Source organism: Podarcis liolepis, assembly GCF_965112155.1.
Source record: "Podarcis liolepis genome assembly, chromosome: 1".
In the NCBI taxonomy this organism is placed as follows: domain Eukaryota; kingdom Metazoa; phylum Chordata; class Lepidosauria; order Squamata; family Lacertidae; genus Podarcis; species Podarcis liolepis.
Window position 1 is genome coordinate 35,284,935 of NC_139554.1, and position 25,594 is coordinate 35,310,528.

At 37.3% G+C, this 25,594-nt stretch overlaps 1 protein-coding gene across 11 annotated transcripts in view; it reads right to left on the minus strand.

Annotated features, from left to right (window-relative positions):
* Positions 1-25,594, minus strand: part of NPAS3 (neuronal PAS domain protein 3) — a 625,716-nt gene that overhangs the window by 593,273 nt on the left and 6,849 nt on the right. The window lies entirely within an intron of this gene.

The window sequence follows — 25,594 nt, forward strand, 5'->3', positions numbered from 1 at the left end:
GAGTGTGGATGGGCAGTAAAGGGGCTTGGACTGCAAAGAGATGGAGTGTCTCCCAATTCTTGGACACCTAAGCTTTAGTTTCCTTTATACAGCATCCATGTTCCTTACTACATCGAGTGAAACTGGAAGAAATATATTATCCATCGTAAGCATTTCTTCCTTTTGTCTTTTTTTAAAATATCAATTAGTCATTTCTTCAGCAGTAACACATTTGAAAAATGTCAATTTTAAAACACATGCTCAGGGATAACAGTTCATTTTTCACCCCCTCTGCTTTTTGTGTGGAAAGAGAACAGGAAGTATTTTTACAATATTCAAAAAGCCACAAGCATCTAGGCACATAATCTTATTTCGGTTTTTTAAAAACCCACAAAATCAACTTAATAAAACACTTCTCCTGTTATTAACTTAATGAAACACTTCTCCTGTTTTCAAAGTACCAGGTTAGGCTATGTGGCTGAGTATTTTAGCCCATCTTTCCCTGTACTTCCTACTCAGACAGACAGAGGCTCTTCCAGGATCTGAGGTGAAAAGAAATCAAGCTGGACATGCCAGGCATTTAGGCTTGGACTTTGAGCATGCCAAACATGTGCCACCCCTCAACTAAGGATCTTTCCCAAATCCTTGTTAGATATTCATGACTATTCAATTTTGAAGGCAGAAACTGGTGGTGCTCTCTCAAAGAAGCACAACTGCTCCTTCCACTCTCTCTCACATGTTGTTTTGGACTGGGGGCAAAGAAAAAACTTGTATCACCTAGATGTCAAGGCAAAAGTAATGAATACAGGGTGGAAGGTGAAATAAATGTTTGTTTCATAAACTCATGTGTTACCAAGTCTCCTAGGTGGTGAAAATGGTTAGCTATCCTTTAGTAGCAGGTACATACAACATATTAGAGTAAAATGGTTTTCAGACATGCACTTCTGTGTTCAATGTACAACAACATCTAGAGACTGTTCTGAAAGTAAGTTTGACTGAAATCAATGAGGCCTAATTCCAAATAAAATGGATAGCATTGAGCTGCATGATGGTCACAATGCTGCACTCATTTTAACACTTCTGTGATTTTTCTGAAGCCCTGCGCATGAATTCAGACGCATCTGTTTACCTTGGCCTTGGACACATGATATATTTTTAGGACCCACCCTATTCTTTTGACTGTATTTGTTTTAAGCTGATTTTAATCCTACATTTTAAATTCTTGTAGCCTGTCTTGTGGTGTAGGTTGGGCAAGAAATCAAATAAATAATATGAAGCAACTGAAGTTTATGGGGAACTCCGTAAATCTCAAATAGATAGCTTGAATGTTGAACTATCATAGTGTTAGCTCATCCACAGATATTAACACTTTAAAGAGAGTGCCTTTGCTTTAAACTTGATCTCACTAGTTAACAAATATATCAAAGTTATTCTAATTTTCTTTCGCCTACCATTGGGATCAGACCTCAAAAGCAATTGACTGGATTGACATCATCTGTTTTCGTTTTATTCCATATATATCAATACAAATTTTGACTATTATGGGCAAAATGCTGTAAGCGTCTCAAAATGCATCTCAATCACATTTTATATTTTTGGGATACTCCTCACAATTTAAAAGCAACAGTGTGATGGCCTGTTCACACATTCTAAATGCTGCAGGATATACAACCTTATTCTGGGGTGGGGAAAATGAATTTCCACACTGCTGACTCCCTTTTTTTTATTTAAGGCAGAATTATATGCTTTCCAGAGCATGAAAGGGGGGAAATGTTTGCAACCCAATCCTAACCATATTTATTAGGAAGTAAATTTCAGTGACACCAATGAGATTTATGTCCAAATAAATTTGTTTGGAACTGCACCCTTAGTCTAACAAACACAAGGGAGCTGAAATCAACTACTCTGAAGATGATTCTGAAGAAGCCTTGTCATTTTCATCTCAGCAATGAAGCCAGCTAAAATCTCAAGGTGAAGTAAGAAATCTCATTGCTGGAGGGGTAGGTGTGAAACTGACAATTGACTTCTGTAGACTTAATCAACTGTCAGGGAAATGAATCACACATTTTTTTTCTCTGTGAAATTATTGTATTTTGGGTGTAATGTTTTTTAAAAATATATGCAACCTCAAGAGAAACTGTCTACATCCCATGCATCAATTGAGAAAGAGTTGAGCATTTATCTCTCTCTAAAGTGACCACCTGGAAAAGACCTGAACTGAGCAGCAAGATACAAGTTTAAGCCAGGTATGTCATACACTGAGCATTGCCTTCCTTCCTGATTGGTGTGCTTACAATCTGAGGTTCCTGTATGCTTTTAGAAGGAGACACAATTTGTGGGAAATAAGAAATAATAAATAATTTAGCAAGCTCTAATTCATATGAATTTAACTGAAAATCTATCACAAGTTTTACCCTCTGAAGCAACAGAAAATAAATTTGGCCCATCAACTATGCAACAACTCTTAAAATATTCAAACATAGCTGTCATATTGCCTCTTCTTCAGGCTAATCATAATCAACTCTTTTAACCTTCCATCATACAACCATTCCCAGGCCCCAACCATCTCTGTTGCCTTTCTCTGCACACATTCCATTTTGTTGGTATATGTCTTAATCTACAGCACCATCAACTAGGAACATTTGTTTGAAATGGGAAGAAGTTTAGTCTCGGCTGTTGGAAAGTTCCAAATATTCAGTGAGGCTGAACACCACTTGATGCAAAGTTTGGTAAAAATTAGCAAGCAGTTTTCAGAGAGGTATGGTCCTAAATCTATGAATCTTTGTGGCCTCTGCTGCCTCACAAATCAATTCCGCAGCTGCTCAACCCATCATCTGAGAATACTAGCCAACTCTCTTTTGTTAAGATGAGTATTCCGACCAGTTTTAATTTGAGTGCTTGAAAAACAGTAGCTTGAAGAACATCCTCCAACATTTTTTTTCTTTAGCGTTTTCAAAACAGTTGGTCAATATTTTATTATTTTTTGTTCAGATCCTTCTGTTGCTGTGGTGCAGAAGGTTTCTTCTTTAAAAGGCGGAATGCAGTATTGTAAAAAATGTCAATGTTGTTGTAAATTGACTGTTCTTCTTATTGAAAATGACAATTAAAAAAAACATTTTAAAGGGAGTGAAATGGCTGTCAGCGCCAAGTATCCACTACGATAGCTACCTTTGTGAGTGCTATACTATTCCATTCCACAATGGCCTGAGACTCATCAGAAAACCATCTAACACTCCTGATAGGGCTGAAAATTCACATGTCCAAGACTATGACTTGGAACATCTTTTGTGTCCTTGGATTCTGATGTGCCAGACCGAAGGGGTTGGCTTTAAAGCCCAATCATGTAATTAGGGCTGATAACTAAGGGCTTCACTAAGCAAGGAACCCACCTTCAGTCAAACATTGCTCAGTTTCCAAACTATGTGATAACAACAGGCTCCTCAAAGTGCATTTCCATTTGGTGATCCATTTGGCACAGTGAGATGCTATAGTTTCACTGCCACTTCCTGTGTTGCTCAAACAAATCGAACAAAATAAAAGAGAAATTGAATTCTGAAAAAAAAAAAATTCTCTCCTCTGATGTTTCTGCCTCTTGCAGACTTGAGAATAAGCATAGGAATCATTTGGAGGGCAGCTCTCTCTTCAGCCACTCAGCCCTAAATTCCTTGACAGGTAATTCTTCACAGAATAAACTATTCACTCTAACCCATGAAGAGCAAAAGCAGAAAGTTTGGATAGGAAGTTTTATTCCACTGCCTTATAATCTATACGCATATATTTTCTGTGGAAGAAGATATCACCCTCCTTTAACTTCCCAGACTACAAGCTTTCAAGATAATGCCTTTCATTTGGCCACTCCACATACTGTGGTTCTAAACCTATGGTGGAATAATTGACCTCTGACATTATATCTGGGTCTAGTGAGGAAGTCGTGAATCAAACACCCTTTGATGGGGAAGGCCTTCTTCAGCACTCAATGTGAAAACACAGCAGAAATGATTTAAAAAGAATAAATCCTTTCAACAATCAGGTTTTTTTTCTAAATAAGCCTTTTACAACCTCCTGTAAAAGTTTTGGACTATAACTACCATCATCCTTGATCATTGGCCATACTGGGTGAGGCTGACAGAAGTTGTACTCTAGAACATCTGGACAGGACAAGGTTGCTCTAACCTGCACATATGCTCATTTGCTTTTAATACGAGCTTTCCATTCCCAAACAGCATCAGACCCTTTTACATTCACTTGTACCTCAGATACTCCAAGACTAAGCCTCTTCTTAGTCTCAGTCCTTCTAGAAGTTTCAGGCAGCTGCTCACAACATCTGGAAAATGTAAGTTTCTATTTCCATCTCTCTTATCAGTGCTAGGATGTGATGATGCTTAAGAAGTGGTTCAGGGCAGGATAATCTACAGCAGAAAGAAAACTGTCGGCTACTTAACTTTCATGATACTACTGCTGAAGTATCAAAATTTAGAACAAGAGGGAAATCCCAGTTGTCAGTCTGTGAATAGAAATATTGAGGAAAGGTTGGAGTTCAGAACCTTTAAACAAAAGACTTTTCTTCCTGTTCCGGCAAGCAGAACAGAAGATTCACAAGCGACTGAAATTAACCCCAAGAGGCTGAGCTAGCGGAGACGACTGGTCAGTTTTCAGTAAAATGTGCTGGCCTCCAATAACTGCATAGGTTTTCAGATTCCACATAAGTTCTTCGGCGAAGGATACCAAATTGTGCTGTTGAAGTGGGAATTTCTAAGAAGGAAGCAAAACCAAATGCAAGAATGCTATCCAGAGCTAGCAAAAAACGGAACACCACTTTCAGATACCTCAGCATCACATCCTAATACCACTAAATAATTAATTTAAATACATTTGTTTACCTAACCTTATAGCCCATTTATAGGCTTTTGATGCAGTTTACAACCATAGCTACTTCTGCCATGAAACTATCATATGCAGTACAATAATTAAAACAAACAATTCTACGCCTAAGAACAAGGCAGCACTACCAGAAGACGATAATACAGCCTTGTCAATGTTAATACACCACCACCAAGTATCTGCCAGTGCAAATACCAGAACAAGATGAGTCCATGCGTTTATGTCACAGCTAAAAACCTTTTTGACTTGCAGGATAGCTAGCACCTCTTTCTGAACTTCCTTAATGATATATATGTACAGTTGTGATGAAATCAGGCAATATTTGGACATGTGGTAGTCCTTGTTTATATAAAATGATGAGGCCATAAAGATCCAGTACAAGGTGTTGCCTGGCCTGCTAATATGATTGATATATGGACAAAAAAGCATACTTGAGAAAAAATACAAATATCTGAGATATGTATTATGTATCTGTGATATGTATTCTCTCTCAGCTGAAAACTATCTGGCTTTTTTGTTCAGGAAAGCAGCCTTTTAATAACAGAATACTCAGTTTCCTGTCCTACAGTTCAACAATTGCAAACTAATGTATAGTCTAAGTCCCCTATAAATCATGTTCTCATTTATGCCGCCACATACAGTATTTTCCCCCCTTGCCTCACAATGAAAGCAGAGAGGATGTCTATTAAGCCTATTTGTTCATGTTAAGTAATTTCACACAGAAAATAGGAACTGACCAAGACATAAAACTGAGCTGGAAGATTCTTGGCCAGAAAGGGGTATGGGATAGCTACAATGCTGCAAAATCAGCTTATACCCAACAGTTTACATATATTTATAGTCCAAAACCACACATTTGACAGTCACAGAAAAGACATCACATTGGTGCCTGAGCTTGAGGTAACTCATGTTCAAGATGGTGCAGTGGTAAGGGTGCTTTAAAGCAATTTCCTCAATACACAACAAATGCTAGTATGGATCCTTAAACTGAGAGGTGGAGATGGGATAATAGCTCAGTAGTATAACATATGCTTTCCTTGTAGAATAAGACAGAGGCAGACAGAAACCGTGGAGAACCACTGCCAGTAGTGATCTTAGGTAGGTCAGGCGTCTGACTCCACAATTTCATATATTCCTATATGAAATTTCATTTCATATATTCCTAATCTTGCACAATTTTCAGTCTTGGAGACTTGCAGCATTGCACTTGGACTCAAATCAATGTTGTCTTTTAACGCTATCAAAGCAACCAATTCACTGGTTGGTGGTTTACTGTAGTTATTTCTTATCAAGGCATCTTCTACATAAGATTACAGATAATGTGAAGGGTGAGATTTTAAAAAATATTTCTCTAATACTGCACTGATGGTGTTACACTGAATTGCGGGGGAAGTATAAAACAATAGGTACATTGCAACCCTCATCTTCTCCTTTGCCACAAGACCACCACGGGATCAGTGATACTCATTGAAATCACTGAGTAAAAACACTTGGGGAAAGTTTTATGCCAGACCTGCCTGCACAACTTGTTACCCATCAAAGCACATCAAATCAACCATGGAGAGCGAGTCACCAAGGGCACAGAATACCACCTGGTTTTGCAGGGTGCCTGGAACTGCAAAAATAAGGCAGCTGTTAAGGAACGGGCAGGCCACAATATATTGCCAGTGGGCGAAGTTGGCAGGCTACAGATTATGCAGCCTGTTGAATGTAAATAGCTTCTCCGGGGCTGTATGTCATGTTGCATAATTAAGTGATTGTCTTAAGCAGGGTTAGATCCAAGATTTGGGGAACCCCAGGCAAGAAGCTATTAACCAGTAGGAATAGGGGAGAGAGAGCAAAAAAAACCAACCCTGCAAGAAGTATCACCAGAATCCTTGGGACACGCTCTCACTCCACGTGCAGGTAACTCCTGCCTATAACATACACCTTGACCTTCCAGGTAAGAATAATATCATGCTTGGATCAGGGAGCCTTTTACCAAATGAAGGCCTTACTGGGCTAGAAAAAGGACTGGCCAGCCAGAATCTGTGTGAAATATGATGCCTATGCTTGCACTTAATGCCAGAAAGGCATCTGTGATGTACTGTGGGTTAGTGACATGTTGACAAGCTGGAATTAGTTGAACTAGAAGGGCTGTGAAGAATTGGCAGAACTTGAAAGGAACTGTAAGGGAAAAACTGTCCTGGCTGCCACTCAGACCACAACAGCGGGGCTCTTTATTGACATCAAGGAAGGGATCTATATTGATGCAGAGTAGAAAGCACATGCACAGCAACAGGTAGTAAGTCACAACAGCCTCAATGCTCAGGCACTCCCCATCTAATCCAGAGCACCCATATCTTGGGAGTGAGAAGTACCTGCCTCCTTCAGCCTCCATTTCCTGCTTGCAGACATGCACACACCCCATTTCACCTTCCTCTTCTGTCTCTGCCACTCCATGCCTGAGCCCAGCGATGCCTCAAGGCTCATGATAAAAAGGATGTGAGAGTGTTATGGAGGGTGTGATGGGGTAGTGGAACATTGCCACTGGATGGCCTGAGATTCAAGAAAAATGGTAAGTGAAATTAATACTGTGGCCTTCGTTTGATATTACAAGCTTCCACTTTCACAGAAATGCATGTCTTATGTAAACAAACATAGCACTTAGATACGAGCCCATTTTGAAGGATGGCCACATTTTTCTTAAGGAAATGCAAAACAGATACGCTCACCTTTTAAATGTGAATTGAATCAAATCTCTCCCTGTTCCAACACCTATCACAGACTGCAACATTCAGTATCTACAAAGTGAATGGGGTTTCTTCCAAAGCAGACACACTTCTAACTTTCAACATAATGCCACCCACATTTGACTGTAACAGTGCTAGACTGGACAAGACAATTGTGTCATACTACACTGTAAGCTGCACATAACTCTGGTAAGTGTGATGTGGCCACACCTGCAGTTTTCCTTAAAGACATTTCCTCTGCAACCATTCTTATGTAATGGTTCAAAAACTATTTGGCTGTAATCATGCATTATTAGTACAGCCTTCCTTAAATAAACCTTTAGCCCCTGTGGGACCGACAAAAACCAACTTTTTGGAAAACAACAAATGCAAACTGCATTAAAAAGTATTTGTTTTTAATTCCAAGATAGATTACATGTTTAAAATGTGCTTGACTCACCTATCGTTAGAAATACATTTTTGATTTATCTCTTTTTTAAAATGTTTACTAGCAACATTTATTTTTTTTAAAGGCCAGGAAATTGGCATTTATTGATTCTGAAGAGCTATGTACCTGAAAACTAGATAATCAGTTCTATTTTATTGAACTTTTCATCCTGAAAAATTCCAGTGTAAATGTAAAGAGAACATTACAATTTTAAAAAAATTATTGCCCGAAGCCCTTATCAATCACATTTTATGCACCTATCTTCTTCCCACAAAGAATATCATGTAGTTACAAGCTTAGAATTCTTCAAATGAGTTCAAGCTCTTCAAATGTATTTGTTGTTTTTATTTATTCTTATGTTAACTGGAATCTATTACATGAATGTTTAATATTTAACCATGTATCTTGCCTTCTTTCATCACAAGATTCAAGACATTACTGAAGTTTCACATCAAGGAAACTTCTCTAGCAAAAATGGCACATAAATGCCAAATGTAAAGTTAAACCATGTTTGATGCTAGAAAATTACCGTGGCAAAATACAAATCTACAGTAAAATGAATACATTTTAAAACAGACTTACTAGCCAGCAAAATATGGCAACAATTTGAGTGCAAGCTCCTCAAAGCATGAAATTATTTATGCCTCTCTAGAGAGTGTGTTCTCACTGGATACTACTACAACTTGAACAGTAAATTTGAGCCAGTTCAGTCCCAGCCAAATGAAAATCCCAGTTAATGAGTTTGGGTTTAGCTTTAATAACTAGGTAAAATGCAACATTTAAGAACCAGATTAGCACTTAAATTATAGTGATCTTATAGCCGTGGCATTTTATCACACATTGTACGTATCCCTATCATTATTTTTCCCCTGTTCCATATGGTTTTCTATGGTGATCAAACTCTGTGCGCTAGGTCTATGGAAGGGGGAAAGAAGTAAAGCAAGCTCTTCAAGCATAAATGTCAAGCTGAGATTCCCATCTTCCTCTCTGCAGTTCTTATTCACCCATCCTCACCTTGAGTCACTCCTCCTCCACATCATCTTATCACCACCTATCTTCTCTGTCCACTTCCACTACTTGTGAACATGTCTATAACCTGCAAGTAAATCTACAAATATATTGTCCAGAGTCTCATTAAAAACTCTCTCATCTACAAAAGTGCCAACATAAAATCTGCATTGCTCATGAGCGACTAGATTGTGTCTGTGTGTTTTAATGACTTACTCACTCAGAATTTCTAATAAGTATCAGTGAAATGATTACTGAGCAGTATCTCTGGATCATGCTCCACTTGACTCCATGTTAGCTGGCCTGTGGCTGGAGTATGTATTAGTAATATTCTACACAGCAGAAGTGTCCAATCTGAAGGTTAGGCTCTGGTTCAGAAACATCTACAGTGATCACTAACTTCTAGCACTTGTGAAAATTACGGCAGGGACTTCACAATAGTGCACAAAGGCATTGCATTCATCTCCAAACCAGGTATATTATAGGAGGTGCCAGACTCTCCTTCCCCCACAAGGGATAAATTAACAAAAAATGTCAAAGTACTCATTACATTTTCATGTGGTATGGATTACATCAACTGCTGTACTGAACTAATTTAGTTAACATGAATTTGCTCATAACTTTGGTACCATAAGACACAGGTTCTGTGTAAAAAGTGTGCAGCTGAAACCAAGCCAGGTACTCTGATCTCATTCCATATATGACACACAGCTCTCTATCGCTCTCACTTGTTTATAATGTTAATTATTTTACCTTTCTTTGTAGAGATTGTGTGTGTGTGTGATATAAAGAATGAGACAGGAGTATGAGTCTTACTTTCAGTCTCAACCTGTCCCACCTGACATCATATAGGGTGTCAGGTGTAAGTAGATGTGGCTTGGCTGAAATGGAATTCCTAGTCAACTGAAGATTGTGGTAGCCTGAGGGTTCTCTCCACACCCACCCACACCCCCGGTGCTCTATATGAGTAAAGGTGTCCCATATGCCAAAATGGGCCCAGGGTGGAAAATGAAATGAATCTGGGCATACCTGGACCTCTACCCAATGACAGGGGGACCAGTCAGCCGCTTTCTGTTTAGAGCACTCCTTCCAGCAGTTCCATCGATCCAAAATAAATATATGTGATGTGTATGTAATAATCACAGGAACAGGAGGTTTTAGAAAGTTCAATGTATATGTAAACATGTAATCAAGTGCAAATGCTGCCTACAACCATTTATTTCAGTGTACCACACATCTGAAATATATTGCCTATTAAAAATAATGCTGTAGGCTTCCACGCTTCCTGGTGCATTTGGATACAGATCAAGTTTACACCCAAGTTATTCATCCAACAGAAGTGATACATATGAAGATTGCTTTAACACAAGTATCCCTGGTTGAAGAAGCATTTGAGACGGGAGAAAGCAAGTGGCCCTTGTGAGTGTGGATGATGCAAGTATTACACCAATAGGCAGATGGTGCTCTGCTGCCTTTAAAAACTACTGCTGCCTTTGAATTAGTTCAGTGGAGAGGTATTGCTGTTTGTTACCTATCTGATGTTTATTGCTCTTTCCTTCTTGGCAGGTTTGCCTCACTCGATTTGGATACACATCTGTGGTCATTCTACCCTATTCTGGGCACAATGGAGGGCAAGTTGCTGCAGTGTGGGACCATAGCTGCAAATGAGTAGATGGGCATCTCTTCACTGGATGGGCAAAAGTGGCATGATGTGAGTTGTTGTCTACCCTTTGCTAGTTGCTTTCCACACTAGTGTCCAACATCTTGCTTTTACACCTTAAGGAGAATGATTTGGTTCAGCAGATTGAATTGTCCTTGAGCCACACTATTCAGCAGGATTTGGAATGGGTGAGAGCTTGGGTGCCTCAGCTCTTGGCTGTGATTCCAGGAACACCTGCTCCCTGTCCTGCAGGTTTTTTCCCACCTGGCCTGTGAAGATGGGGCCCTGAGTGACTCCAGCTACTTAAAAAAAAATCACTGTAACTTATCTATGGTCATACTACCCACAGCCTCCAAAATATAAATCAACAAGAGAAGCTTGACATCTATAGCTGAAAATCAAAGTCAAAAACTATCTGTTGGGATAATGTGTCCTCATATAATGCCCTTCTCCTGTGTTATTTGTGTTGCTAACTATAGCTCTTGCATATATAATCCCATTATACTTTTCTAAATCAGCGTTTTGAGAAATGGTTTTGAACCATTAATATATTTTCCTGGTTAAAATTCTTTGAGATGTTCTTAACAAGAGTCTTAGATAATGAATTTGGGCAAACTCTGGAACAGTCTTTACAGTATTATCATTCTCATTAATTTTCAGAACTACCCACTGTGTTGAGATGATTGTCATGGGCCTAAGACTTCAATTTGGCTAAATATTTTTGCATATATTTCAACATATAAGTAACTAACAGATGTTTAAATATCAAGTAGGCACCCTGGAAATGGTTAAATATTTACTATCATGCTATAATTTATTTTGCTGAACTCATCTTCACCTCACTTTTTCTGCCTTTAAAACATTCCTTTACTGTGCTCATCAACAGTAGACAAAAAGCTTTCATACGATGACAAAACATACTGGATTTAGTAAATACAGCTGTGTTAAAATCTATATATATAAAGATTCTAGAAATATGGAACATACCACAAATAAAAAATAAAAACAAATGGAAATGCTTAATGCACAGCAGTTATATAAACTTCAGACTACGTAAAATATTTCTAATTATTTGCATAAGATCTTTCAAACTTATGATTTCTTAAGGCTAGATGTTTGTTTTCTCTTAGACATGCAACCATTTCTAAAATTATTAGAAGCTGCAGTACTCAAAATAATATTACTTTTGAAAGTTAACACTGACAATATGCACAATCCCACTTTAGTTCTACTTTTAAAAAATGCCTTTTTGTTATCTTTGAAGACTGCTTGTTTCCAATTGTTTCCTCCTTTAGCATCCTCATATCAGAGCAATAAGTATTTCATTACTGGTTTATCTGTCCAGAGGCTTGAGAAGCAGTAACAATTAACCCTCCCTTCACAGTGATTGATACAGGCTTTGCTTTCAATTTGTTCCACTACACAGATCATGAAATTCAGAATGCGATCATCCTTATTGACCTGTACCTTCAAACACATTGCTACAATGAGATGAAAGTAATTATTTAAAAAAGGAACACAGAACTATTCAATGCTAAAACAAGGCCTTCAAAAATCTTCTCTGATGACAGTCTAAGAAACTGGCAATATCAAGAAATGAAATCTAAAGATGGATCTCTTTCTCAGTCTAGCAGTACTCACATTGGATGAAAGAATACTTTATTATCACCATCACTCAGCAATCTAACTCCTCCACCAACAAGGTACCAAGTGGACTGCAGGAAGATGGGAACGCCTGTGCAGAGCAGTTACTTAATACAAATCTTTCCAATTCCAACATAATGTCTTGATCCAAACACATGGTCCTAATCCACAGAATGACTTCCATTTAAATTAAGCTTATGTGCAACTGACTTTCTCTGGATGGGGGCCATTCAGCCCAACCTGTATGTTAAAACACACGATACCCTTTCCCTTTCCATTTACTAGAAAGCTGTCCAGCAGCAAATGAAAGGGTGACATGGAACGTATGCTGTCATTACTCTTATATTCCACCTTCCCTTAAGACAGTGTACATAACTATCCCCATCACTTTTATATTCACAACAGCACTTTGAGGTGGTTAGGCTAAGAGATAGTGATTGACCCAAGGTCACCCAGTGAGCTTGAAAGCTGACTACCTGGCTACCACAACGTTGCTCTTCCCCAGTTGGGAATGGGGGGCAGGGGGGTAAGTGCAGCAATAAGCCGTCAGTGACTACGTGCTCTGCAAAACCACCCACCCCAAACCCACCTGCTTAAGGGGAGGAATCCCAACCTTCCTCCTGCTGCTGCTGCTGCCTTGCTTGTTCACAGACCCCTTTCTAATTGGGGCCAATTATACCTCGTCTCTCCATTAAGGGTTTGAGGTGACTTGCAAGAAAAGTTAAGATTAATGTGTAATTTTATACTGAAGGGTATGGAGAACATATCCATACCTCACTAGTAATCACAGAGCTTGTCTGCAGAAGGTTCCATGTAAGAATGATCCAGTAAGGATCATAGCAGGCAACGTGGAAGACCTCTCTGCCTGAGAAACTGAAGAGCCCCTGCGCATCCACGTAGATTGAGGTACACAGGCAAATAGCCTGGAATTGAGTACAAGGCAGATACCCAAGACTCCAATCCTAAGCAGAATTACTCAGTAAATATACTGAGTTCAGTGAGATTTACTTCTGCGTAAACAAGCTTAGGATTGCACCACTGAAAAGCAACAGATTTTACATACTCAAATTCTAATCCAAGGAATGTTGCTCATGCAAATATAAAAATGAATAGGAACTATAATTTTAAAAATTTTGTAAAATGTCACGTTTTGTATTTAATATAAGGATTAATGTGAAAGAAGCTAGAGCTGAAAATGGCATAGAATGATACTCTTTGAAGGCCCTGAATCACAAAATAGTGATGAAGATGAACCAATACTGCATGGATTAGTAATGAATTATTTTGAACTAGAATCATGGACAAGCACAAAGGGGAGGTAAAAACTAGCCATTACTCAGAAGATGACCCACAGATAAAGTGGGGGGTGGGGAGAGTTAAAATGTGAAAAAATGTAAAGTAGGCTAGTACTGGAGTATTGTTACACCTTAAGCAACATTCTATTTATGTTTTTGGTGTATTGTACATTACGAGGCATTCACACAGTATAATCCACAAGTGCCTGGGTGACAGTAGGGTTAAATCAGGCAGCTTCTATGCAAACCAGCATAAAACAACAACACAACATTAGCTGTCAAAGGAAGTCTTTGTAGGCTTAAAATCATAACAAAGGGAGTTCTGTTGATATACTTAACTTTATAAGAAAGTACATTGTCAATAGTTTTAATTTTTATAATTCCACTAACTCCCATTGGAGGGGGGAAAAGAGCTACTACCAAATTAGTATAGAAATTATTATTTTTTCTTTAACTCAGGGGATGGGGAGTTAAAACTAATTGTAAGGGGATGGGAAAAAGGAAAGTAAGAAAGAGCTATTCACAGAAATTCCTGAGATTCTTATGAACAGACTGTTTAAATGAAGAGCACTTTAATCAGTAGAGGAATCCTCACGTTCCTAATGTCTTGCTGTGCATTCTGCAGGTTAGAGTAGCAGCTGGTAGAGGTCATATATCTTTTGTGAGCATCCCAAAAAGGCTCACTGCCAGACTGTTAAATTATGAATAAGCAATGAACAAAAGAATGCAGATACGGTACTGACAAGATAATCCAAGCAAATTTATCTATGACAAATTTCACAGGATTAACAAATTACATTTACACAGAACAATAAAAATCTGCAAAAAAAGGAAAAAGAAAAGAAAAGAAGATGAGCCTACTTTACCTTAACATCAGGAAAGAAAGAAAAAAAATCAAAAAGTGATTTCACAGCAGGTATTTAAATTATAACATTACTTAAAAAATAAAGACATGTGCAGCACATTCCTATGTATATTTACTTGGAAATAAGTCCAACTGTGTTTAATGGAACCTAGTATGGGGAAGCTATTTTTTCTCTTAAACAGAGTGTAACAAATAAAGTGCACAGAATGCTTCATCAGATAAAGTTTATCTATCTATTATTTGTTTCATACTGTATAACACTTAAATTATTAGTGTTCCTCATAACTAAAATTAAGTTAGAAGCGCCAACAGCATTGTATGGCAAAAAAGAGAAAAACCAGAACTGTTACTTTATCGTCTTTTATTTATTTCTTCTGTCAGTACAACCAACGTTAAACAGGAAAGCTTTAGCTATGAAAAAATAAATTCTAGCTGCCTTCCCCAGAAGTAAAAAATAATAATACTTTTTTAAGGCTACCAAATACAGAATACAAATTAGAGAAGCATCTTAGTCGTTTCAATTTCTTTTCATAGATTGCCAACACTGGATTTGTTAAAAGTTACTGCAGACACTACTTGCAAAGGAATTGTTTGATCCTGAATTGTTTGATCCTGAAAAGTTTGCCTTGCTGGAAATGGACGCAATAATGCAAGGATCTGGGAAAGGTGTTCTGGGAAAGATGTTCACCCCACTTCAGTTGCAGTTGTTTGCATGGTTGCTTATGACTGATTACACCAGATGTAGAGGCACATTCAGATGTGTATTCAGTTGAAAGTACTGAAGTGAAGACAAGACAACATCAGCATTTGGGTATGGATCTAGATAAATATCTAATTTATTACCATGGTTCTTGATCTAAGAAACAACACAGTACAGTACGGATCTTCCAATCTTCAGCATGGGGAGGAATATATGATATAACACACACACAACATTGAACAATAAAGTATCTATTTAGTCCAGAATTCTGTTGCAATCAATGGCCATGCATATGCTTCCAGGATATTAAGGCAACAGGAACTCCAGTTGTACAGTATGACCATAGCAACTAGAATACAAAGGTATACTCAGATTACGGTTGCAGCTGGCTACAATTAAGCACCAATAAGTCTTCATGCTAATTGGATTCCACCCTTAACTGGTATCTTGTCTTTAAAACTTGTATACCATTATTCCATCATACAAATGCAGAATTCAAGCCAGAATATGACAACCTGGATTCTAAATAGATTAACCACTTCCTGCAACAGAATTTGGGCACTGAAACCCACTGCAATTAGTGGACTTACATGAAGTTAGATCTGAGTTTGATTTTGGCTATTATGTGGAAGTAATTTTCATTTATATCAATAGGACACACTTCTGTGGTGTGTGTGTGTGTGTGTGTGTGTGTGTATACTGTACAAAAGTAGTTTGATTCAGAAAGGGTGTTACATAAGGAAAGCCCAGCATAAAAGCAGTCTATGAAACGGGCACTCGTTATTTTGAGGGATGGTGAGCACACAGATCAAATATGGCTCCAATGCTCGGGAGCAATTTCAATTTCCCACCACACAGAAAATTGGGAAGATCTGCTTTTAAACTCTAGAGTATTCGACCAGAACAATTTTTAAGCGCCTGGGAAAAGCAAAGTTAAACCAGACAGCTTATGTTAGTGCTTAATTTTTTATCTCTAATGTGTCATTTATTTCTAGCGGGATTTCAGCATAGCTTGTTTTCTCTGCGTTGTGCATATCACACAAACTCCCTGGCTCTCGTTCATACACAATGGGTTCACTGAAACCAACAGTTCTTACTTTAGTAATGACAAGCCCCACTGATTTCAAAAGATCTGCTTTAAGTATAACTGAGTCTTGATCCAACATAGTTTCTGCAATCCTGAATAGCATTTCCTTACAGTAAATAACTGGTGCACTGAGTGCCATATGTACATCTGAGCCCCCATGGAACTCAGATTACAGCAATCCACTTTAAATTACAGAATTTATCAACTATCCCTTCCCCTACTGATTTATATACAGTGGTACCTCGCAAGACGAATGCCTCGCAAGACAAAAAACTCGCTAGACGAAAGGGTTTTTTGTTTTTTGAGCTGCTTCGCAAGAAGATTTTCCCTATGGGCTTGCTTCGCAAGACGGAAACATCTTGCAAGTTTGTTTCCTTTTTCTTAACACCGTTAATACAGTTGCGACTTGACTTCGAAGAGCAACTCATAGAACGCGGTGTGGTAGCCTTTTTTGAGGTTTTTAAAGACTGGTGATTTTTGAAGCTTTTCCAAAACTTTCCTGACACCGTGCTTCGCAAGACGAAAAAAATTGCAAGACGACAAAACTCGCGGAACGAATTAATTTTGTCTTGCGAGGCACCACTGTACTGGTATAAACTAAAACTACTTGCTTTTATTTCAAATATTTTCTCTTTACAAGAGGATACATGTTCTTGCATATTCACTTTTTAAAGTAATATCTTTAAAATATATATTAATGTAAAGATCTACCGTATTTACTTGAGTCTAATGCGCCATCGAATCTAATGCGCACCTTAATTTTTGCAACATAATTTGGCCAAAAAAGGTGAGCATTAGATTCAAGTAAATACAGTAATAAAAATAATCCTCTTCAGCACAAGTAAATGTTGCTTACATAGCAAACATGTTTCTTACAAAGTAACCATGAAACATTATGGTTATTAAAGTGAACATCCAGTCAACTAAAATGCTTTTAATATAAACTTTGTATCTTCAAATAATAGCATTTGAATGCAATTATTTCATTTATGCTGCCAAAATGTAGGGTAGGAAACAAAGTGATTGGGTGTCATACCAGAAACATATGCTTTGTTAAATATTAAAGACAGTGAAAAAAATATATGAAGAATGCAAATATATTGACATTAAAATTAATTTGGCAGGTTTATGGTCCTCTCTGTTTCCTACAAACAAAGCATTAATTCATTAATACCAGTTTTCAGAATCTCTTTGTGAACCTGTAGTTTATACAGAACTGAAGCATAGCAGCCAATTCTGTATCCAGTGATACTTTTCACAAATAGGATCAGCCACTTTGTGCCATTATGAAGGTTAAGGGATAAACAACACACTCTACAAAAGTCCTTTTTTTATCCCACAGCCAATATTGTAAACATTCAGTCGTTCAGCCCTTTCCACTGACCTCCACCTTGACCTATAAAGACTATTACCTACAAGTGGTTGAGTATTTTGTGTTTCTCTACAATGCTGCAAGCCTATTCTTTCCTTGGGGAAAAAAAGACTTTTATTCCAAAACTTAGCAAATTATACAGTTATGCTGAAATGGCATTCAAACTTAAAAGGGTAATTCTACAACAAACTGTATCATTTAAGCTAGTGCACCAGAAACGTGAACTTTAATCCAAGTGAGATTCAAAAGCTTAAGCGGCATGAATAGACAAGGGTGTGAAATGAAGCAATGAAAACCTCTGGTTTATATAAAGTACAATGTCAATGTTGCGTTCTCGTTCTCAAGCATATATTAACCATTACCAGCAATTTGAATGACAAATCTGTACTTTTCAATTTACACAAATACACAATTCCACAAAAGCCACAATTTTAGCAAGTTGGGGGAGCCTCCAATCCTCTGTTTAAGTCTTCCTTTCCTTGTTCAGAAACTGAACAGTGTTTATTAAGTTGTTGCAGCAGAATACAGGCTTCCCTGCACAAGCTAGTGTATCTGATGTGATTATTAGCTCTCCTGCTCTCAAGTAGAGGACCTAATATATCTCCAGATCCCTTGCCCAGCATTGCAGAATTAGCCACCGGTTGGAACATAACCAGAGAAGAGACTGTCTCTTCTCTAGATGCAAAAACCTAGCAGGCCTCTATATAAAGCATTAGTAAACTGATTGGTCTCTATAATCCTGCCAAGCGCTAAAGAGATTTTTAAAAATAAAATAAACTTTAGGGAAGATTATTCACAATAAATGAAATATATACTACAAATAGTGGACAACAATTTATTTTCTTCAGGATTTTGAAACTGTAAAGGCAACCTAACCTTCTACTGATATGATTGTGATTTTTTTTTCATGTAAAGGGACCTACCAGCCCTACAAATAAGTTCACATAATCACTGACCTCCAAAAATATTAGTCACTTGCTATGGATACATATGCAGATTTTTAAAGCACCGGGGGCGGGGGGGTAGGGAACCTCATTGGTTAAAAATACAGGTTACTAAAACCAAGCTGTTCCACAATTTACATTTTTTTAATTTGAAAAAAAAGCCCAAAAGAAACAAGATTTTTAAAATATTGATGTAACATCAAAGGATCACAAAGATAGATAGATAGACAGACAGACAGACAGACAGACAGACAGACAGACAGATAGATAGATAGATAGATAGATATATCAAGCCCAGCAATGCATATGAGTGTTTCACTTATCATTCCCCTTCACTGTATCTAACTGATTAAAGATAAATAATGTTTTTTTCCAAATTTGCTCCTATTTACAGCAAAACTATTTGGGAATTTTCAGGTAAGTATCTACATCTCTCCTCTCATCCTTTAATTTGACAAGGTTTAATTGTGAGGTCTCAGTGTCTGAAAAGGGGATTCAAGCAAGAGATGGTTTATGAGGAATAGCAACAGAATTCTCCCATACCATGAAATAGTACAGTCTACAGCCCTCTAACACCATATAGAAACAATTAATTCATAAGGGAGCTGCTGCAAACGTGATCAGCTATTTTATTTATTAAAATATATATGAATTGCTTTTTTGCCCACGAGGCCCTCTTCAGTGAAATACAAGATAACAAAATATAAGGCAGCAATTTAAATATAACAAACCATTATTAAAACAAAAGCAGAATTTAAAACCCATCAAAAGCCATGTAAAATAAAACAATTTTTAGCTGGGGCCAGCATGACCTTCCTCTGGTGCTACCACAAAAAAGGCCCTACCTAGTCTCTAGTGGGAAATACAGTAAGGTTTCTGATAAATATCAAAAGCACTGATTAGACTCACATGAGAGGAGGGACTTCAGACATCCTTCTCCCATATTGGTTAGACCTTTGTTCAAATGGGCACAATTCAGATAACATTAGGGTGGCACCATGGTAAACCTCTCATTGGTGCCATGCTTTTCATAAAAGCCAATAAATGGGGAAAAAACAGAAGGTAAGTATTTTATTTATGGGGAATAAACGTGGACCCAGTCTGTGTGCTGTATATTTTTGTTGAAACCTCAATTTTTAATACCTTGATTACGGTGAAGTTCACCTTCTGCATAAATGTATGCATGCCTGCAGCCAATATATATATTTCCCTACCCCTAGCTGCATATGAACTGGGTATTATGATAGTCATACACAATGGATACAACTACATTTTGGGTTGGGAGGATAAAATGAGATTGTGGTGATGCTACCTTGAGCACCCTAGGAGAAAAGGCAGGATTTACATATGATTAACTGTATTTTGATTTATTTAGTCTCAGATTTGTATACAATATTACTGAAGAAACATACATTATATCTAGAGGGTGGGAAATGTAAATAGTAGGTCACATGGTAACAAAATGCAAAAAATATAGTGTGTAAAAAGTTTAATTGTATATAAAATAAACACAGGGACTTCACAGCAGCTGTAATTGATAACACAACACAAACATCCTAGCTAAGTGAATGAACACCAGCAGTTGGATAAAAGCCCAGTATCTCAATTCAATCCAGAGGTGATATAACTGAACTTCTTGCTAAGTTGTAATTCAGCAATTTCACACAGTAATACCTCTTCAAGGTTTCGTTCTTCAAGAACAACCACTTTAAGATCAGCAATTACAGGTCCTGGGAAATGTTCCCCTGCTGGGGGTTTCAGTTGAATCCAAACAGTACCAGGTCTAATTGTTTTCTGTTGAAGAGGCATAGCAGTGAACAGAGAAAATAGTACAAGTTGATTCCCCGGTCCTATGTCATGCCACTAACTGGGGACAATTAGTACTCCATCTTCCTACAAGGAATATTAACTTTCCAGTAAGCATCCATTAAATTTGATCAAAATATCCCTCATCTTGGCTTCCCTCATCTTAACTTCTCTCCCTCACGACCAGATACTTTCTCATTTAACCAAATCAATTAATTTTCTGTATATTTATTTCAGTTTGATTTATAATGATTTGTAATGATTTTCAGCCCTAAAATGTGCCCCCAAAACTGTTTACCTAAGAAAGCAAAACCATGCAATTCAACGTTATCCAACAACGAAACCTTCTAATCAAAACAGAATTAAAACCTTCCATCATATATTTAAAAACCACATAAAACCTAGTCTTCACGTTATTAGTGGCTGCCAGATTAGTTATTGCCCATTATTGCAAGTCTCCTGACACTTTACCATTTGAGGCATGGCTCTCCAATGTCTGGAGCATCACTTTGTTGGAACGCTTGACCAGACACAGTGGTCTGGGGAGAGGCTAAATCTGACAATTTTGATGCAGATTGGTTTCCCTTCCTTGAATATATTAACAGGGAGGGATCTTCCCATATCCCTTTGGCTTCTCATTCTTCATTAAGGTTGGGCTATTTAAATAGCATCTGATATTCAGTGAAGTATGATTGCAATTTGGTATACCGGTTTGCTGTTGTTATTTCAGTCTGCAACACTGTATTACTTTGTTATTGGCTGCTTGCTTTTTTTGGTGTCTGTATGTTTTTGTATGTCACAAAAATTCAATGAAAAGTTGGAATGCATACATTGAAAACCTGTAAAATCCACATGGAATAAGAACACTTTTGCTGCCTACCTAAGTGTCATCAGAGACGGAACTAGTCTCACCTGTGGGGGGAGGGGAGAATTCCACAATCAGGGAGCTGCCCCCACACCCACCTTGCATATCTATGGTTGGTGAGACTTATAACGTGCAGTTTCCATTCAAACGCACATTTTGGCGCCAAGCCCAGTGAGGCTGAAAGGGGAGCTGCTGGGTGTCCCACCCATGGTTGCAGGGGGAAAGAAAATGGCGCTTTGGACCAAGCCACGGCTGTGTTATTTAATAAACGCCACTTCCTAGAGCCCCAGGTAAGCGGAGATTATTTTCTGCCCTGTGCAGACAGAATTCGGTTGATCCAGACCACAAGTAGGCCTCTTCTGTCTAATACTGTAATGTGCCCTAAACAGGAATGTGAGAGTTCTGTTTTTAATGACTCTTACTTTGTGAATAATTTACTCCTGTATTCGTTTTAATCACTGATGTAACTGCATTGCTTATCTTTTGTTATACATTGCCCTGGACTCTGTTCAAGGGAGGATAAGTCATAAACAAAATAAATGATGATAATGATAATATTATGATAACAACAAAACAAACTTAAATCATTCTTTCTATTTAAAAAAAAGGTAGAGAATCCTGAAGTAGCTCTAAAGAACTCTGGGTGCCTCTGATCATCGGTTAGATTAAATAAGGAATTTATTCACGCAGTATCATAGAAGTTTTGCTCTATGCAAAAATGGAACAAATGTGAACTTTCATAAGAAAATTAAATCTCTTCCTTTAAATGAACCAGCACTCCATCTTTTTTAAAAGTTCCGTTACAAATTTGAGTTTAAATGCATACACAGTGGCTGCAGCAAACAAGAATTTTGAAATCAACCGTATGAAAGAAGTAAAATATAGGAAGCTAAAGAACAAAAATGTGATATATGTAAACAGTTTATTCCTACCAAACGTGTGCACTCAATTAGTTATGGCTTTTCTTTAACGACAACAGAGCTTAAATGTATAGTCCCAGCAAGAGGGCCTATATTTTTCATGTTTAAAAGAAGACGCTATTCCCAGTATAGTGTATATTTCAGTGTAATGCACACCATATCATAAATTATTAACAAATACTTTCACTCAAAGTCCTGTTAAAATAAAGGGCACAGGAGGACTATTCATTCAAAAGCACTTTATATATTGTGAAACTACTGATCATACTGGTCACAAAACAATGTTGCAGTCACATCTGATACAGCAGCTTTCATATCCATACGGTGTTATCCTCCTGCAAATTTATATGGTATTACAACAAATTATGATTACCCTATCAAGGTCTTTAGGCATCAATAGTTCAAGCATCTCATTCTAACTATAAGCAATCTATATCAAAGCAAAAGGTGTTACAAAATATCCTATTCTATACGGGTTACATTTCATTTTAATTATCAGTTTTAAGCCCTTATCAACTATTAAGTATCCAGTTGTATTTTGCAAATACTTAAGAAAAGTACTGATGAGCTCTACTGAATTTGTTGCTATTTAGTTCCAAGGGAATGGGTTATAAAACAGCAACTTGTGGTATAATATTCAGATTGATTGACCATAGGCGAAAGTCTCATGTGTTATCATACATGCAAAATATTCCACTGGAGCACCTCATGCTTATCCCCTCCTCCACACTTGAAATTAGATGGATATAATCAAAACGGCTCCTAACCAACACTAACATCAAAAAACTTTCCATTATGCAATGGACAATTTTCTTATATCAATGTTGGCTAAAAAGAAGTCTAAACGTTAACTAACAGGTGAAAAGTAATTTCTAATTATTGTGCATCTAGCAGTTCACAGTCTACTAATAAAATGGCTCCATCACATACAGAATTTTACCAAAATTACTGTGAAGGATATGAAATTCCAGGGCAAATTAAAATATTTCAGGATATAGACTTTCCTACATGCAAACCACCAGTTTTAAAAACTACATAGGGCATAATAGTTTTACAATTTTACTTTTCTAATAAAACATTGACAGTATTTTTATTTGCTTAACAAAATGTATATATAGCTCAATTGCAGCAAAACCTCTAAGCATTTTATAAAACAATAGGTTACACTTAAAGCAGATGGATGGAAGCAGTGGCAAAACGATATTCCAGCAATGCCTATGTTTGAAGTGGCTCTGCTTTATAATTTAATAATGAAGCAGAACACCAAATTCTTAAAAGGTAAAAGTATTATTATAGCAACCGAGCAAGAAACTTCAAAGGAAGTTTAACTTGCTCACCATCTCACACCATGATGCCATGAAATAGCTTAGGATCTAGCATGCAACTTGCCCATAGGGAATTTTTATTCCCAGGTGGGATGCTAACTACTATATTCCAATATGCCCTGAAATTTCTGTATCAAGATTTAAAAACAACAACCACATGCTATATAGCTGTAACTTTTTTTGTTATAGAACCTTGGGATATGAAAAATACAGACAAAAACCTGTATGATTAAATCTCATTAGCTGCTAAAATCACATACTATATGTTGATCAATGCTCATACAAATAGTATGTGAACCCAAGTATGAATGCAGTAAACAAAATATATAGGCAGCATGTTTCAAAATGTGCAACTGCTAATCCATAAATCAGGAATCAGAGATATTGTGGCAATGTGGGAGGTTCTATTTAATAAAGGTCATTATAACTCCTAGCTCTAGAGCTATATGATCTAATATCCTCTCTGGTACCTCTATGATATGCCCATGCATTACTGTTCTTGTTGACAGTCTGTTGCCTTGGAAATATTTCATTATTTCAGTTTTTCCATTTGTAGACCCTTGGCCTTGTGATATGAAGGCCACCCTATTTCATATTTTCGATTATCATTTAAGCAATCTTCTGGAGCTATTTATATAAAAGCAAGTGTTAGACAATGCATATCATCATTTATCACTGCTGTGTTTAAGCATATACTCTAGCAAGAAATATAAAAAAATGAAGGGAGCTTTTTTTTAGTCTTTACTTTACAGCATAACACAGTGATATGCTTTACAAATCACTGTTGGCATATCACATGCATTACAATTGTGTGAATTTAACATCCTTGGTCATTTCCACAGGGCTGGATAATCCTAGGTTCTTTTGAATCATTTTCTGCCTATAAGACTGTAGAAGTAAATGCAACAAGTTCAATAACTTTTTCTCAAATAATGACCAAAAAATGTTGAAAATTATCCATAGTTACTAAATAACAAAGAATTTATTCTTTGTTTTTTTAAAAAAATCTCTAGCTCACCAATTATAATATCCTGATATTTGTGAATATTGGACTTTTGCATAATGAATTCATTTTTAATATCTTAGCAGCAGAGTCCTAACCACACTTACGAGTAAACCCTACTGATTGTGAAGGGACTTACTTCCAAGCAAGTGTGCATTAAACTGAGGCTTACCCTACAGTTCTTTACACGGAGACCTCCTTATTTCAGTGGCGTGAGCAGCCCAATTCTATTCGTGTAAGTAGCACTATCTCCAGTGGAGCTTCCAGTTAAGCGTGGATTGATAAAACTGCAGCATTGATGCATATAACAATGTGCAGGATGAGGTCGTACAGTTTCAGAGAAACTGGACTTTAGCTTCTGCATGCAAAACCCAAGTAAAGTATGGACTGTGTACTAAGAAAATACTATGCATTTGCTTAATTGAAAACAACTGCATTTTTAACTTATCTTACATTAAGAGCCAATAGCCTGACATATCATATCTTAAGCAGAGCCTCTCCCCCCACTGCAAAGAAACAACTCAGGTTCCCTTAAATCCTAAAATAGCTGGAGCGCCGTACACAGTGACAACAAGTTAAGCCTCAAGGCATAAAACAATGTTGTGGACACTAGGCCAAGCTTTGGGTTATTGGCGTTTCATGCATGTAGGCTACTTCCCTTGCTGGAATTATTACTCCTCCCACTCCCTACAGGATATAACTACTCTGATCCAACCTTTAAGATGACAGCATCAGAGCTGAACAAGAATATGCTATTAAAGGGCATTAAATTAAATACAGTATATCCTCCTACAACTTCAATCAGAATTTCAGACCAAGTGTTATTTAGTACAGCTCTCAAGTGGAGCAGAATAACAAATCGCACACTTTGATTTACCTTCTCCGAATGCCAAATGGAGACAGGTGATAAAGAAAGCACTCATGCACAGGCTATGAAGTTTTCCCTAGAAATTAATTCTATCTTCAAGATTCCTATCTTGAAAAAAAATCCCAAAATGGCACACAAATATGCCTCTGCTGGAGAGATTACTGAAGCTGTCCCGGCAAATACACTTCTTACTAATATAGTACTAGGCTCATA